Source organism: Perna viridis, chromosome 1 (assembly GCF_037379345.1).
Source record: "Perna viridis isolate PV_CMFRI_1.1 ecotype Kerala chromosome 1, ASM3737934v1, whole genome shotgun sequence".
Lineage (NCBI taxonomy): Eukaryota > Metazoa > Mollusca > Bivalvia > Mytilida > Mytilidae > Perna > Perna viridis.
Genome location: NC_142445.1, coordinates 48,337,563 through 48,352,048, shown reverse-complemented (window position 1 = coordinate 48,352,048; position 14,486 = coordinate 48,337,563). Strand labels below are relative to the sequence as shown.

At 32.8% G+C, this 14,486-nt stretch overlaps 1 protein-coding gene across 19 annotated transcripts in view; it reads left to right on the top strand.

Moving 5' to 3' along the window:
• Window positions 1–4,485: 4,485 nt before the first annotated feature.
• The window catches only part of LOC148629107 (interleukin-6 receptor subunit beta-like), a 68,005-nt gene continuing 58,004 nt past the window's right edge, over window positions 4,486–14,486 (top strand). For 5 of the 19 annotated variants that reach the window (XM_088544020.1, XM_088544001.1, XM_088543977.1 and 2 more), the window contains exons 1-2: window positions 4,486–4,609; window positions 11,691–11,750. The gene's annotated coding sequence lies outside the window, so the exon portion shown is untranslated. The other 14 variants (XM_088544010.1, XM_088543896.1, XM_088543888.1 and 11 more) reach the window with 13 other exon arrangements.

Below are 14,486 nucleotides of genomic sequence, written 5' to 3'. Positions count from 1 at the left end.
TTGTGATTTACCGTCTATACATGTACTGGATTTCTAAACTCCACAAGAACCCATACAAACAACGCTACATAGCTGGATCTGCAAAATGTACCACGAAACCTCTTTAAAAACTTTTAACTTTTGTACTCACAGCTGTCAAGACGGGTCTCCAGTCCTACCACAATATTTGTTACTCCCGTAGTGGTATTAATCCAATGATCAATTAAAGTTCTTCTGGAGACCCTCAATTCAAGATTATTATTAGAATATTATACCATTAAAACCTATGATTTGTCAACACAGTATACTTCTATTCCCCATACTCAGTTAAACACCCGACTTTAAAACATTATACATCGTTGTTTCTCAAAAAAAGATGGTACACCTAGATACAAATATATAGTTCTTGGTAGAGAGTCCTCATACTTTGTAAAAAAAAATAATTCCAAATCGTCTTCCCAATATACAGAAAAAATGTTTTCAAAATGCTGGATTTTTTCATCGACATCACATTTGTCCAGTGTGGTGGACGCGTTTTTCAACAAACGGTCGGCATTCCAATGGGTAAAAATTGTGCTCCTCTACTTGCTGACCTAATCCTTCACTCTTATGAGGCTGACTTTATAGCTGATCTGTTCCCAAAGAAAGAATATCGTTTAGCTAGATTTTTTAATCTCGGTTTCCGATATATAGATGACGTTGTATCTTTAAATAATCCTAGTTTCGGGGATTTGAAACATCGCATCTGCCTCCAAAGAACTTGAGATAAAGGATACTACAGACACTTTGAAGTCAGCCTCATATCTTGACCTACACTTAAAGATCAGTGGTAAAGGAAAACTGTTGACCAAACTTACGACAAACGTGATGACTTTTCATTCAGAATTGTCAATTTACCTTTCATCTGTGACAACATCCCTTCAGCACCTGCGTATGGAATTTTCCTATCACAATTTATACGTTATGCCAGAGCTTACCGTAACCACGCATACTTTTTGTATCGCGCTAGACTTCTTGCAAATAGCCATCTGGAATAGGTTTATGTTGTTACAAAACTGAAGTCATCATTACAGAAGTTTTATGGTCGTCATCATGAACTCGTGGATCGTTTCGGTGTTTCCATCAGCACCATGAAAACTGATTTATTCAACGTGTCATAGTTTTTCTTTCCTCTTTCGTCTACCCGGGACTTGACATTTTATGAGCAAATGTTGGTATTTCTAGAAAAAGCATATCTAGGACGCTTACCCTACTGGTGCACCTAGTCCATGCTTCCAGTTTTTGTTGGGGTCCGACTTGCTCATTAATTTTTGATACTCTGTATGTATTATTTTACATACTTTATGTTATTTGTTGTTTTTTGTCAGTTTTCCATATCTGGTTTTTGTCCCTGGGTTACATGCTTTTGATATCCGCTAGAATCGTGGTCTCCCATGATTACTCTTTGATTGTCTTTTCTTTTTACATTTTTTTCTGATGCTGATGGGGATATTAATTTGAGCAAAGAAATTAATACATTGGTACAAATGGAGCGGAATATATTTCTGCCGTATCTAGGCACCATTCCAGGATGCATTCTCGCATATTAGACGCTAAAGAATAATGGCTGTTGAAACCTTTAAAATCCTGAATAATTTGTCACCTGTATACATGCGTGGTCTTGTCACTGTGAAATAATATAAATATACTTCAGGTACAATAATTATATGCCGCAGGTCAAAACCAGTACTTATGGTAGTTTACCCAGTCTTCTCTATTTTATTGCCAATTTATGTTTTATGTTATGTGTAGCTCATGTTTGTATGTGTTCGTAATTTGCTTTTAAGCGATGCATGTCTATTTGTATATACAGTATATATGCTTTGCATGTCTTGTGTATGTGATATATATTGTTCATTCAGTTAAAAGCTCACCAGAGCTTGTGTTGTCAGTTATTATATGTACCAAATCTGAATAAAGTTTTCGTATTCGTATAATCGTATTCGTACCAAGCAAGTGCTTCCAAGCATTGCTGGAGTATGACTAGTAAAAAAATCAAGTCAAGTAATATTTATTTATAAGTTGATACACCATTAAACATTACACCAAATAACACAAGCTCTAATCAAAGGAGTGTATATTAAAGGTTACTAGTTACTTGTAATGATCTGTACAGAACAATGCCGCTGCTATTTGGCAGTTTTCCCCTCAAATTTCTCTGTTGGAAATATGGTAACTTTGCTAAGTGTGTTTGTAAAAACCACTGGATGGAATTTAATGAGTGATGTACCAAATTAAAGATAAAAGATTGGAAATTGCAAATCAATACATTTTTTTATTTATTTGAAATAAGAGAAATGTAAATGTTTTCCAGTTAAAAATTATGTCTATTTAGACAAAAGACCAAAAAAAACATCGTTTCCTTTATTCAACATTTGGTGAGACTTACTTATCGATAGTCTTCCGCTTGAACTTTATGTCGAATTGAGTGAGTGTGATGACGAGTCACTGTACTGCATTATGCTCGGATAACAGCCAGTCAAGTACTCATAAAAAGTGAATTAAATTTCTTCAAACGATTGTGCTATACCCCATTGTTAGATCTATTGCGGCCTACAAAAGAACTGCTTTCTTGTAGGATCACGGTGTGACATTGTCAGCATTTCTTGGTGCTTTGTTTTTGGTTGTTTTTTTTTATACACCTGTCCGTATGTTGTTATATATGAATCCTTGACCTGTCAGTGTGCTCTCTATAGGATTTGTAAGTCTCGTTCTAGTTACAGTTTCCCTTCCGGAATTTTAGATGTAGACCGTATTGAAATCCGAAGACCGGTCTGCATTTTATTGTGTACTTCCGGGAAATTGAAACGCTGTGTTACAATGCAAAATCTTCTATTTTATGCTTTTCTTTACATTTTTATCTAGTAGAACTAAATATTTGTTATTTTTTATCAGTATTTTTTCTTGAAAAGATAATTTGCTTTTAACATTGAACTCAATGCTATGTTAATGACGAATCTCTACGCATTTGAATGGGTGATGAGAACCCAATCTCATGAAATCACGGAGTCACGTGACGAGACTTACATACCATATATATTTTACTTCACTCAACCTCACCAAGCATATATGTGATATGTATATGTATTATAAATGTTGTTGACTGTATTTTGCATTTACAGTATTACATACGTAACTATTTTCTATATGTATAGTTATAACTTATATGGGTTGATATGTTCTATGTTCATATAACCCCAATATTGGGGGAATAAAGAAATGAATGAATGAATTGTGCCTTTCTGCTTGTTTCAACCTTCGAATTTATTGTCAATTAAAAGATTCAGGAACCTCTTTAAACTGATATTATTTTTATATGATGAGTTTGAAATACTTAAATAACAGCTTTCATCATTTTTCCTCGGGGTAACTACTGATAAGTAATAAGTAATTATTGATTTTCACAAGTAAATTTTGACATTTTTATCATATTTTAATGCATGTTTTGAGAATACACCCTTGCTCAGTATTTTCATCATTACTTCGTCATGTGGATTTGTTATTTTTACATCTTTTATAACTAAAATCCTGAATAATTTCTCTTTCCTTCATGATCAGTATACATAGGCCAAATATAAACTTTATATACATTGTTTACCAGATGAGTATAAAGACTGGGAAGGCACAGTTATTTTTGTACATTATATATATATAGACTGTTAGGATTACCAGTCCCTGTAATATAAAATCCTTGCACATGCACTACCGACATCAAACAAACATAAGTTGTATTATGATAAAACTGTTCCTTTTTCAATGAGTTTTTATTAACTCACGACGCATTTTTTAATGGAATGCATTAATTATACTCTGTTCCCTCCATATCGTGGTAAGGCTAGATCAAGAACATGAAACGATGCACATTTTCAGTATTTGTTGTGCTTGGCATAGGGACTAAGTGTAAACTTTGAAACCACATATTTGTCACGATTTCTCTAGGGCGGAAAAATTAGGGACCAATTCGAAATTTTTATGAGATTTTCAGCCATTTTAAAAAAAAAAAAGTTCGATGGTCATATTCGGAAAATTGCTATCAAACTGAATGAAGATGAAATAAGGATTTAAAAGTGATCATGATCCATTGAAAAGTTGTTGAAGTACATCCCTACAAAGTTTTTGATAAAAATGATTTTAGAGATTTTCCTTTTCAATTCATTGATACAAGGGGAACATTTTTAGGCACAGAAATTTGCCTTACCTTTTTGCAAGCAATTACTGAGTGTTAAAAATGCTACATCAGAAAAATAGGTTTCATACAATGAAAGGTTATATTCGGTGATGACTTCAAATAAAAATCCACTTTCCAAAGGCCTGTTTTTTTTCTCAGTGCAGAAAACAGTTAACTACCGACATACAGTGAGACCCCTTTATAATACAAACATGTACTAGAAAGGGCATGACATTTATATGGTACGAAATAACATAACAAGGAATTCCTGAAACTAATCTATTTATAACACTTTTGGACTTCCTGTATCTTTTATTAGATTCTTCGGTGGTTTCCTGAAAGCTATGAGTACTTACGATACTTGATTGTTTTCATCTTTCGAGAAAACAGCGCTGAACAGTACTTTGTTATTTATCGTTACAGGTATAGTAACCTTAGTTCTTCATACATGTATGTACCTTTTATTTCTTTTAATCATGACGACGCTTATATTATTCATAATAATGAAATTCTGACATTCTACTTTCCCCTGCTGTAAATTATGTTATGTGCATGTCTTTGTTTAATTATTACACCAGTGACTGAAAGTCGAAGGTCAATCATCCGCCATTATTGTTGTCGTACCCCAAATCCGTGCATTCCGGTTCAGCGATTAAGGCTAAAAACCACTATAAAAAAAAAAGTCCAATTCACCTCAGATTGTTTGCGGTTTTTTGCGTTTATTTTTGTAATTACTCGACGGTTCTTTTAAAAAACTTGCCATTTTATTTATGTCGTTCTGTTCTACGATTCCCTTACAATTATTTTTTGTTCTTACCTCCGAGATTGAAAAAATTCAAAATTTATTTTTCCTACGAGAATTTTGCATTGAATGTATTGTTTATCCGCCATCTTGTTTCTATGGATATTTTGAAATGTTCCCTATTATCTCACAATTGAAGAGCTGAAATACCATGATTTCCCGCCATATTTCTGCTCTTTACCTTTAGTAAAAGACAAAACCAGAAGTTCCGAATGAAAATGTTACAACTGGTACTTAATAAGAGTCTTACCACATAAAGTTATAAATTAGCAGGGAACCAGAAATATGGCGGGAAATCATGTTATTTCACCTCTTCAATTGTGAGATAATAGGGAACATTTCAAAATAATAATAATGTGCATTTTGCTTCTTGTGATGTGAAGCCTAATCTCCATAATGATTTCTAAATATACCCCTATCTTGTGAAAACACTGGGATTTCCCATGCTATTTATAGACACTTCACTTCCGGTGACCAGTACTGCACTGCAAGTCTTCTAACCCCACATGCCATCCTGAGGATTGTGAGCTGACATATGTAGAATCATGCTGATATATAGTCCTCTGCAGGTTAAAGTTAAGGTAAAGTCCAGAGAAGCCATTGAATATTTGCATAGAAGCCTATGGGAAGTGGAATTAGTGGTTTCTAGCCTAAATCGTTAAATTCCGGTGAGATTTTATTCTCGGTCCCAATATTTACATTGTCAAAAGTCGGCCATGTTTACAGTGATCGGGTTGCAGGGAAATGTTGATTACGTTTAAATGGTTTGTGAACAAATCGTCTCGTAGAAACCAACATGGCAGATATTAGTATGGGATTTTTTTTAAAAGTATCTTATTTATGTGATGCTGAGTATAGTGTTAATTACAGCTTAACTATTAATTTCCATTGAATTTTTCTAAGCAGAATGTTTTTGAGATGAGGGAAAATGTGTTTGATATTTTAATTTGTCAAATCCTCAGAAAATGTTCATTATTTGTTCATCTGGCTTTCCATAGTTAATTCGTATGACACATGATGTATTTTGGTAACGTGATTGTTGTTTGATAAACCAAACAAATGGCAGCCAATAAATCAATATCCATAGATTGGTTTCATGCGTAGTTTCTGCATTTCTAAATGGGATTCAATAATATGTTTGTTTGTTTGTTGGGGTTTAACGTCCGAGCAGCAATATTTCAGCTATATTCAGACAATGAACATGAAATGGATGATAAAATGAACATGAAATGAAAAAAAAAAGGATGGGTCACAAGGATAATAGGGTTGACAAATTTTGATTGCTACTGGAAAAAGGGGGATGGGCAAGGTCGGGCAATTTAGCCTTGTGTGGCGGAGCGCAAAGGTTCCTACTCCTATCGAATACCACAGCAGGGTTCTTTAATGTGCGAGGAACGTGGCATCTTTCCCAACACGGTGCACCACTATGGTTTGCGGTCAGGTTTTCCGTATTATAGCCTGACAACCCCAGCATGTAACACGCCAGGGGTACCCCATTCCACCACCTGGGGCACACATCCCAGTTGCTCTGTGGACAGAGCGCCTAGCCCCCGGCTAGGTTTCTGAGCACTATTTAGTCGCCTTTTACGACAAGCTTAGCGCTGCTGCAGGCCTATTCTTTTAACACCTGGACCTGCACAGGGTTTCAATAATATGGCATACAGAGGTTTTGGAAAAGTTGGAAGTACTCTATGTTGAGCTTAAAACTTGAAAATTACCTGGAATATCAGCAATCTGATCTTTCTTGTTGTTTTCATGAAACCAGCCTGGTTCAGTATTGGCAACCTCTGACCTCTGACCCAAGCATGTGCAATCAGTTCCGTACAAAAAAGGGATATTAATAATACATCGGGACTAGGTATACATTGGAAAGAGGGTACAGCAGTATATACTTAGCGGTCACAATACTGGTTTAAAAAATATTCCAGTATTGTATACCAGTATTTTGATTTTTTCCCCAAAAATATATTAATTGATATATGATACTGATGTAGATGGTTTAAATAATTGCAAAATACCAGATCAGACAAAAATGAAATAATGTATGAATAAAAATATTTGCACTTGTTATCTTCCATTAGAAATTTTAAGATACAAAATATTTTCTAGAGAAGAACATTTTTGTCAAATATGCAACAAAATTAATGAAGAAAAACCCTTCTTTATAAATTGTAATGAAAATATTTTTATGGGTATCGTAGGTCTGCAAAATAAAGTTATTATTTTGTTATTGTTAAAATTTCTATTGTAATGATTAAATGATCATTACGATAAACAGTCCTTTATTTTACTTTCTATTTTAATCATTCATAATTAACTATTTTAATTCATTTAATTTCAAAGTTCTATGATGCTCTAAATAATCCTATATCATCTAGATAATTAAGTTGTCAGTATCAAATTAAACCTTCTTGATGACTTTGATCTTCATTATTTTTTCTTTAAATTTCGTCATAATGACTTCGATGTTATTTTTAAAGAAAAGTGATTTAGAAAAATACAAGCCATGATGAGTAACTTTACCATAACTGGCCATCAAATGGGCCATGTCCATTATTCTGTCAAATTCACACTTGTGTTTACATAACGTTAACAATTTAAGACACAATTATAATACCAATAAGTACAATACTGGTATACCAGTATTGTTCAAAATTTGAAAAAAATCACAATACTGGAATATTTTTTAAAATTTTTTTTACTGGTATATCAGTATTGCGACCGCCAAGTACAGGAGATCCGTCGGCATTAATCCCTTTTGGTATGTTATGGAGAACCGCTAATTGACATATAATCCACCTATTGGCATGTACAAGGATAGACCAATTGACATATAATATACTGTTTTTCAAAATTAAATCTTTGTTTTAGAATGGTACATCACTTATCACAATAAAACACAATATATGACTCTTACTGCCCAAAATGTATTTTCTATTTGTTGAAGCAAGCTGCATTTCTTGAGCCTGCCTATTTACAATATTTCTTTTGTTGTTTCAACTGTTCCATTGACCTCCAATGATGATGATCAAGTATTTAAATAGGGTCAGTATGTTCCTATTCAATTCCGTCCGTGCAAGACAGGGTAGTCAAGGAGGTTAAAAACCCCCTTAGTTAGTTAGTCCAATTCAATTGAACAATACCTGGCTCTTACCTGTTGGGTGAAACTCATGTTCACTTGACTGCACTCATTATTGATTTCCATTGACTGGTAATTAGGTTCACTGTAATGGATAAAATAGTAATAGATGAACATTCAAATGCAACTTTCATTTAAATGCTTGCATGACGTGTTAACATCTAGAACCTGAAATGACAAGAATGACATCACACTCCAGCATGGATTCCTGAAAAGAATGCTCCTTTTTCAATTAAAGATGTTTTTGAGAAAATGGTGAATTATATGTCAATTGGTCTATCATTGTATATGTCAATTGGTGGATTATATGTCATTTCAGATAAATATATCAATTAGTGGTCTCCCTGACCTGTTTGGGATTCAGTGTCCCGAGCTGTTTTCTGATTTGTTCGCCCACTCAGAAAACAGCTCGGGACATTGAATCACAAAAGGGATTAGGCTGGCGCAGGCTACATTTATTTTAATCCCTTTTGGGATTAAATGGATTTAATTACACCAGGGACATAAATATACAATATGTTATTATGTATGTCATGCACATGACCGATAGCATATGGAACAAATGACCTTGGCTAAAGATATTGCTTTCACATTTTAGAGGAGGTTATTGATATGAGGCAGATGTAACCTGTAACTTGTGTAAGAGGATGAAATTGAATTATATGCCATAATATGGATACATTTTCAAATATTCTTGTTATTATTTTTCCTCTCTTAACATTTTTCTAGACAGTTCATGGTTCTTGCCACTTTTTAAAACTACTTGACACTTCTTGATTTTAAAGGTCAAATTATAAAAATGGTCAAGAAAAACCTGAATTCAGACTTATTTGTCTTTTTATAACTTGTGTGGCAATCCCATTTCTTTGAATAAAAAAACATAAAACTAACTTAATTACTCTCTAAACAGATAAGGGAAAGTTTTATAACAGGTAAATAATCACTGATGAGCAATGAGATAATCAAGGGTATCCAGTGATAATTGGCTAGAAAATGGATCACAACTCGTCCAGCACCATTTTATGAACAGACATGTCGATTTATTTTTACCATACAAGTAATTTGCCACAGACTGTCTATTATAAGATCTAAATTCTATAGATTAAAATAAGTTGTGCAGTAGCTTGTACATGTATTCCCATAAATATATATCATAAATAAAAGAACTATAGCCACATTTAAAAGGTAAAAGAAAGCTAAATACAAAGAAATAGTAAGAAAATACAGGATATGGTGCCCAATTAAAAAGAAAAATTGCAGAAATATTTAATATTTGTTACATTTCCAAAAACACTTTACCTTGTGGTCCAGAGGAAGTTCGAATATTTCCAAGTGGCCACATTTTTTGATGAATTAGAGTTATCTTTTTTGGAATAGGAATAGATGAATGTTAGTGGATTGATATAGTCTGAATTTGAGCTTGATCTTTTGTTCCTATGTGATGATTTTTAATTTAGCATGTGTCCAATGATAATAACAATAGCAGTAGGGAAGGTATTAAATAATGTCCCATTATAAGATGCATTATTTTTCAATTCGGTAGAATCATCTGCCTATTATAACTACAGACAGTTCTAAATGATGCATGGCATATAGAATTAAATGAAATGTATGGTTATGGTAAAATTGATTTTTCAATTCCTACCATTTTTGTAAACAAAATCCTTTACTTTAACAGGATCTTTACCATTTTCATCATTCAGTTGTGTGGACTATTTTGAAAATTGTTTGAGATACTGACTTAATGTTTGGTTTTTAGTAAAATCTAAGTAAATTAACTTTTTTGACCTAGTTGTTGGTCAATGAGATAATCTTTGGGTTGTGATCCTTGGACTTTATTTTTTATATTCTTTTTCTACAGTGTTTTTAGTCATTCCAGCTCTTTTAAGTGGTCTAAAATGTTAAATATTTACACCTGTAAACAAATTTTGGGTATAAAGGAATCACCCAGTCTGATGGAACTCTGACGTGCCACTTTAAGAGTGTTTCTAAATAATTTTTCTCTGTAAGTGATTTTTTGGTTACTTTCTTTTGTATTGAAAGTGGTTAACTCTACCCCTTTAAATGCAGAAAAATTATAAAAAATATCTTCAAAGATTAAAAAGATGTTTACTGCACCATGTCAGTGATCAGTCACTGAATGTCTTTTTTTGTACTGTATTTATATTTTTACTCAACTACAAAAGAATTGTAGATAATTGTATGGTGCTGTTGTTGTCCTAACATCATCATACAATGTATGTGTTGTTGTCCATGCCATTGTCAACTGTTGCCACTTCCATTTTTGTTCAAGTTAAAAGTTCTGGATGTAATAAAAATTTTAAAAAAAAATGAAAGTTCTGAAAATAACTTGTGTAAAAGTGTATGGATTGCTATGAAATTGCATCACAAACTTCATACCACCAAAGTTAGACTACTTAAATAATGGGGTTTCAAGATTACTGTAACCATGACTGAATTAGCGGCCAAAACATTTGACTGAATTAGGGGCCAAAACATTTTTTCTGGTTTCAGGACAATGATTTTAATAGAAGTGTGTGGGTCTGTATGAAATTGTGCTATCAAAGATGGAATATTAAGGATGTAACAGCCTTTACGTGTTAAGAATGAAGGGGTAAAAAGGGATAACATGTAAGCATTTTCTTTAACTCATGAAGATTGCAGATTTCCTATTTTTTAAGTTTCTTTCTGGTCAGATTCGTCAAACATTTAATCACAATCCAATTCAAATGCTTTATCAATTATAGTGAGTCCATACTTGTCTCAACTCTTCAGGATTTGATATTTGCAGACATATCAAACTGTTTCCTGTGGAGCATTTTATTGTTGTTCCATTGAAATAAATATTAAAAAGATGCAGTGAATCCTTGTGATTTTGCTAGATCAGAATGTAAATTTTCTGGTTTTTTTTGGATTTTTTTTTGTCAAAACCAAATTAAACCAAGTAGAGTTGCTGGAAACTTTTGACATCATCAACTTCCATCTTTGTGATATTTTTAGATCTGAAAATTTTTTGATAGTGAAAGTGAAAGTTCAGAAAATTTTCATTTTATTATGAAATGTATGAACATCCTTGTATTTTTTTTTGTTTTATCAAAATTAGGGAAGTGTTGACAAAATAATGTTAAGAAACATTGAAATTATGGTTTTGTGAAAATATTTTTTCTATGTCTCTCTCATTAGTAGCAGAAAGAAAATTCTGAACTGAAACCGACATCAGGAGAAAACTTAATCAATTGTGAAAATTCCTTTCAGACTACAAAATTACCTCCCTTTTTAGTTAATTTGGATTTCAGTTATATAACAGAAATGAATATCATAATACACTTAAATAGGGTTACCTTGCCTCAATGAATACAAATCACCAATGCATATTATAAATCACATTTTGAACAAAGAAATGATTGCATGTAAAAGAACAAGCAGGACATATTTTACTTGTATAATTACTCTATAACAAAAATTGGTGCCTCAACCATTTTCATTTCATATCAATTACAGAACAACACACATGGATTTTGAGATATCCCATAATACTTGATATTGATCCATTTTTTTCTCAGGTAAATCATACTGTCATCGTAGAAGTTTGTTGACAAAAATCAAGAAGAAATTCATCAAAGGTAAGTTTATGACTTCTTCGTAGGAAGTATTAATCTTGAGGGGCATTACTGACTAAGTATGATATTATATTGTAGTACAGTTCACTGAAGCTTGATAAGAATTATTGATATTGAGGTGGAAAGTGGTGGATGTTGTCAAATACCTAGAATAGGCTTGATCTGGTAACCTATCTGGATTAATACAATGTTTTTAGAATTATTTTGAAGGTTAGGACTTCTAATAATAATGTTTACTGTCTTGTCAATTAACTTATTTGAGTGTGTTGGTAAAAGGATTATTGAATTACACTTGACATCTTTTTAATGATCATTTACATGAAAGGATTATGTGTTTATTAGTGTTTATCATGGAAATTCATTCACCAATGTATTCTTTAAATAGATTTTCATTGTATTCTACATGTACAGTGTAGTTGTACATGCACGTATGAATTATTTCAATGTGTATAAAAATGATTTTTTTCTTACCAAGAATGGCCATCAGTATTGTAAGTTCTTTTCAGTCGCACAGAGATCTTTCTTACAATTGAAACATTAATTGGTAAAAACTCCATTGATTTTTAAATTTTGTTACTTTGATCACTATCATGTTAATAGAATACCCAATTGTCCTTCCAAAATGTCAGTCACATTTTTGATGAAAGTACAGGTACAGGTATATTAAAATAAGGGCAAGAAAAAAAATTCCTGTGTTTCTGCTAACTAGGGTTAGTAGGTAGACAAACTTTTTTTTATTTTTTCAAAGTTTTTTACTGGTTTGTGTTGTAGGCATGTTCCAACTTGAATAGCACTTGTTCAAAAATGGCAAAAAAAATTTAGGACAGACACAAAAAATTAGGATCAGTAGGGTAAACAGAAATAAGACTTTTTAGGCCTAATGCCGCTGACCCTCTTTATTCTTTCTTTAATATCCTTAGAAATAGTGATACATAATCTTAGCATTCAATGTAAATTGTCATAACCCAGGTTATTGTGCTTCTTGATGTTAATGGAAAATTTTATGAAGTAAGGAAATGTCATGCCTTTTGCTGCCCTTTTATGTTGTTTAAGGGTTGTCAGAATCTAGAATGAAAGATGGGGAAAAGGCATTTTTGGAACAAAATATTTTTTGCTGTTTCTTCCAAACTTCTTGGTTTTTTTAATCTTTCTGCATTCTGGAGACCAGGATACAGAATGCTCTTACAATATTGAGTGTCTAAGCTTGTACATGTAGCTCATTAAATCAATTGAAACTAAATTAAGATTTTTTGTGCATGTCCCAAGTTAGGAGTTTCTTGTCTCTGTTTTGTCTTATTTCGTTTTCACCTTTAATTTATTTTTATTTTATTTGAGAAAATAGGGGAAACTCTTTCGCTTTACCTGTGTAAAATGACGTTTTAGGGCCATGTGCAAACTGCCTTGTGGTGTGAAGGTTTCTTCCTTGTTCATTGAAGACCTATGGTTGGCCTTGGGCTGACATTTTCATCCTGGTAGGGTTGTCTCATTGAAATATTCACCATAGGTATTCTCATTATATCATTTTTAAAAATTGTAACTATTGAATGGATGATTGTTACCCTACCGGTGCACCTGGTCCATGCTCCCAGTTTTTAGTGGAGTCCGAGTTGCTCATTTACTTTTGTTACTTTGTATGTATAATTTTAGTTACTTTATGTTCTTTGTTGTGTATGTCTGTTTTCCATGTCTGGTCTTTGTCCCTGGATTACATTCTTTTGATTACCGCTATAACCTTGGTTCCCTTGATTACTCTTTCACACGTTTTAAATAACTGCTTTGTTTCAATGCCCAAACTTTGTTATACCACATGTTCTTGGCTATTGTTACTCTGCTGTTATCTGATGTCAGTACTGTTATATAAGCTGTTTACCCAAAATCAGATATAAAACTACCATTGCTTAAATCTTTTCAGTGAAAACTGTCCAAGCAGAACCTCTTTTGGACTTAAGTATTTGTTAAGTTAAAGCAGGTGTTTAGTTTAAACATGCTTTAATACATAACTTGTGTATAGGGATTTTGGAAGATACACTTGTATGTGGTTTAGACAGGTCCCAGGTTTATTAAAGGTCTGGTTTAGACAGGTTCCAGAAAATCCAAGATTGGTTTACACAGCTTCCAGGTATTTCAAAGGTCTTGGTTAGGTAGGTTGCAGGTTTATTCAAGGTCTGGTTTAGACAGGTTCCAGGTATATCAAAGGTCTGGTTTAGACAGGTTCCAGATATATCAAAGGTCTGGTTTAGACAGGTTCCAGGTATACCGAAGGTCTGGTTTTGACAGGGGACCAGGTAAATACAACATATAGTTTAGACAGGTTCTAGGTATATCAAAGGTCTGGTTTTGACAAGGGACCAGGTTAACACAATGTATAGTTTAGACAGGTTCTAGGTATATACAAAGTCTGCTTTAAATAGGTTCCAGATATATCAAAGGTTTAGTTAAACCAAACCTTTGATATATCTGGAACCTATCTAAACCAGACTTTGGATATAGACTAAGACAAGTTCCAGGTTTATCCAAGGTCTTGTTAAGACAGGTTCCAGGTATATTTGTAATCAAAGTTTTTTTTAAAAATTACAACAATTTGAGCTGAAAATGAATGACAGTATATACAATCAATGTTTGGAGTTTTGGGTCACTATCAGTATTCGGTTTTTTAAATTAATTTTTACATACACAATTTAAAAGAAAAATGTAATAATCTGTATTCAACAAAACTGCTTATATGACAAATGTGTATGC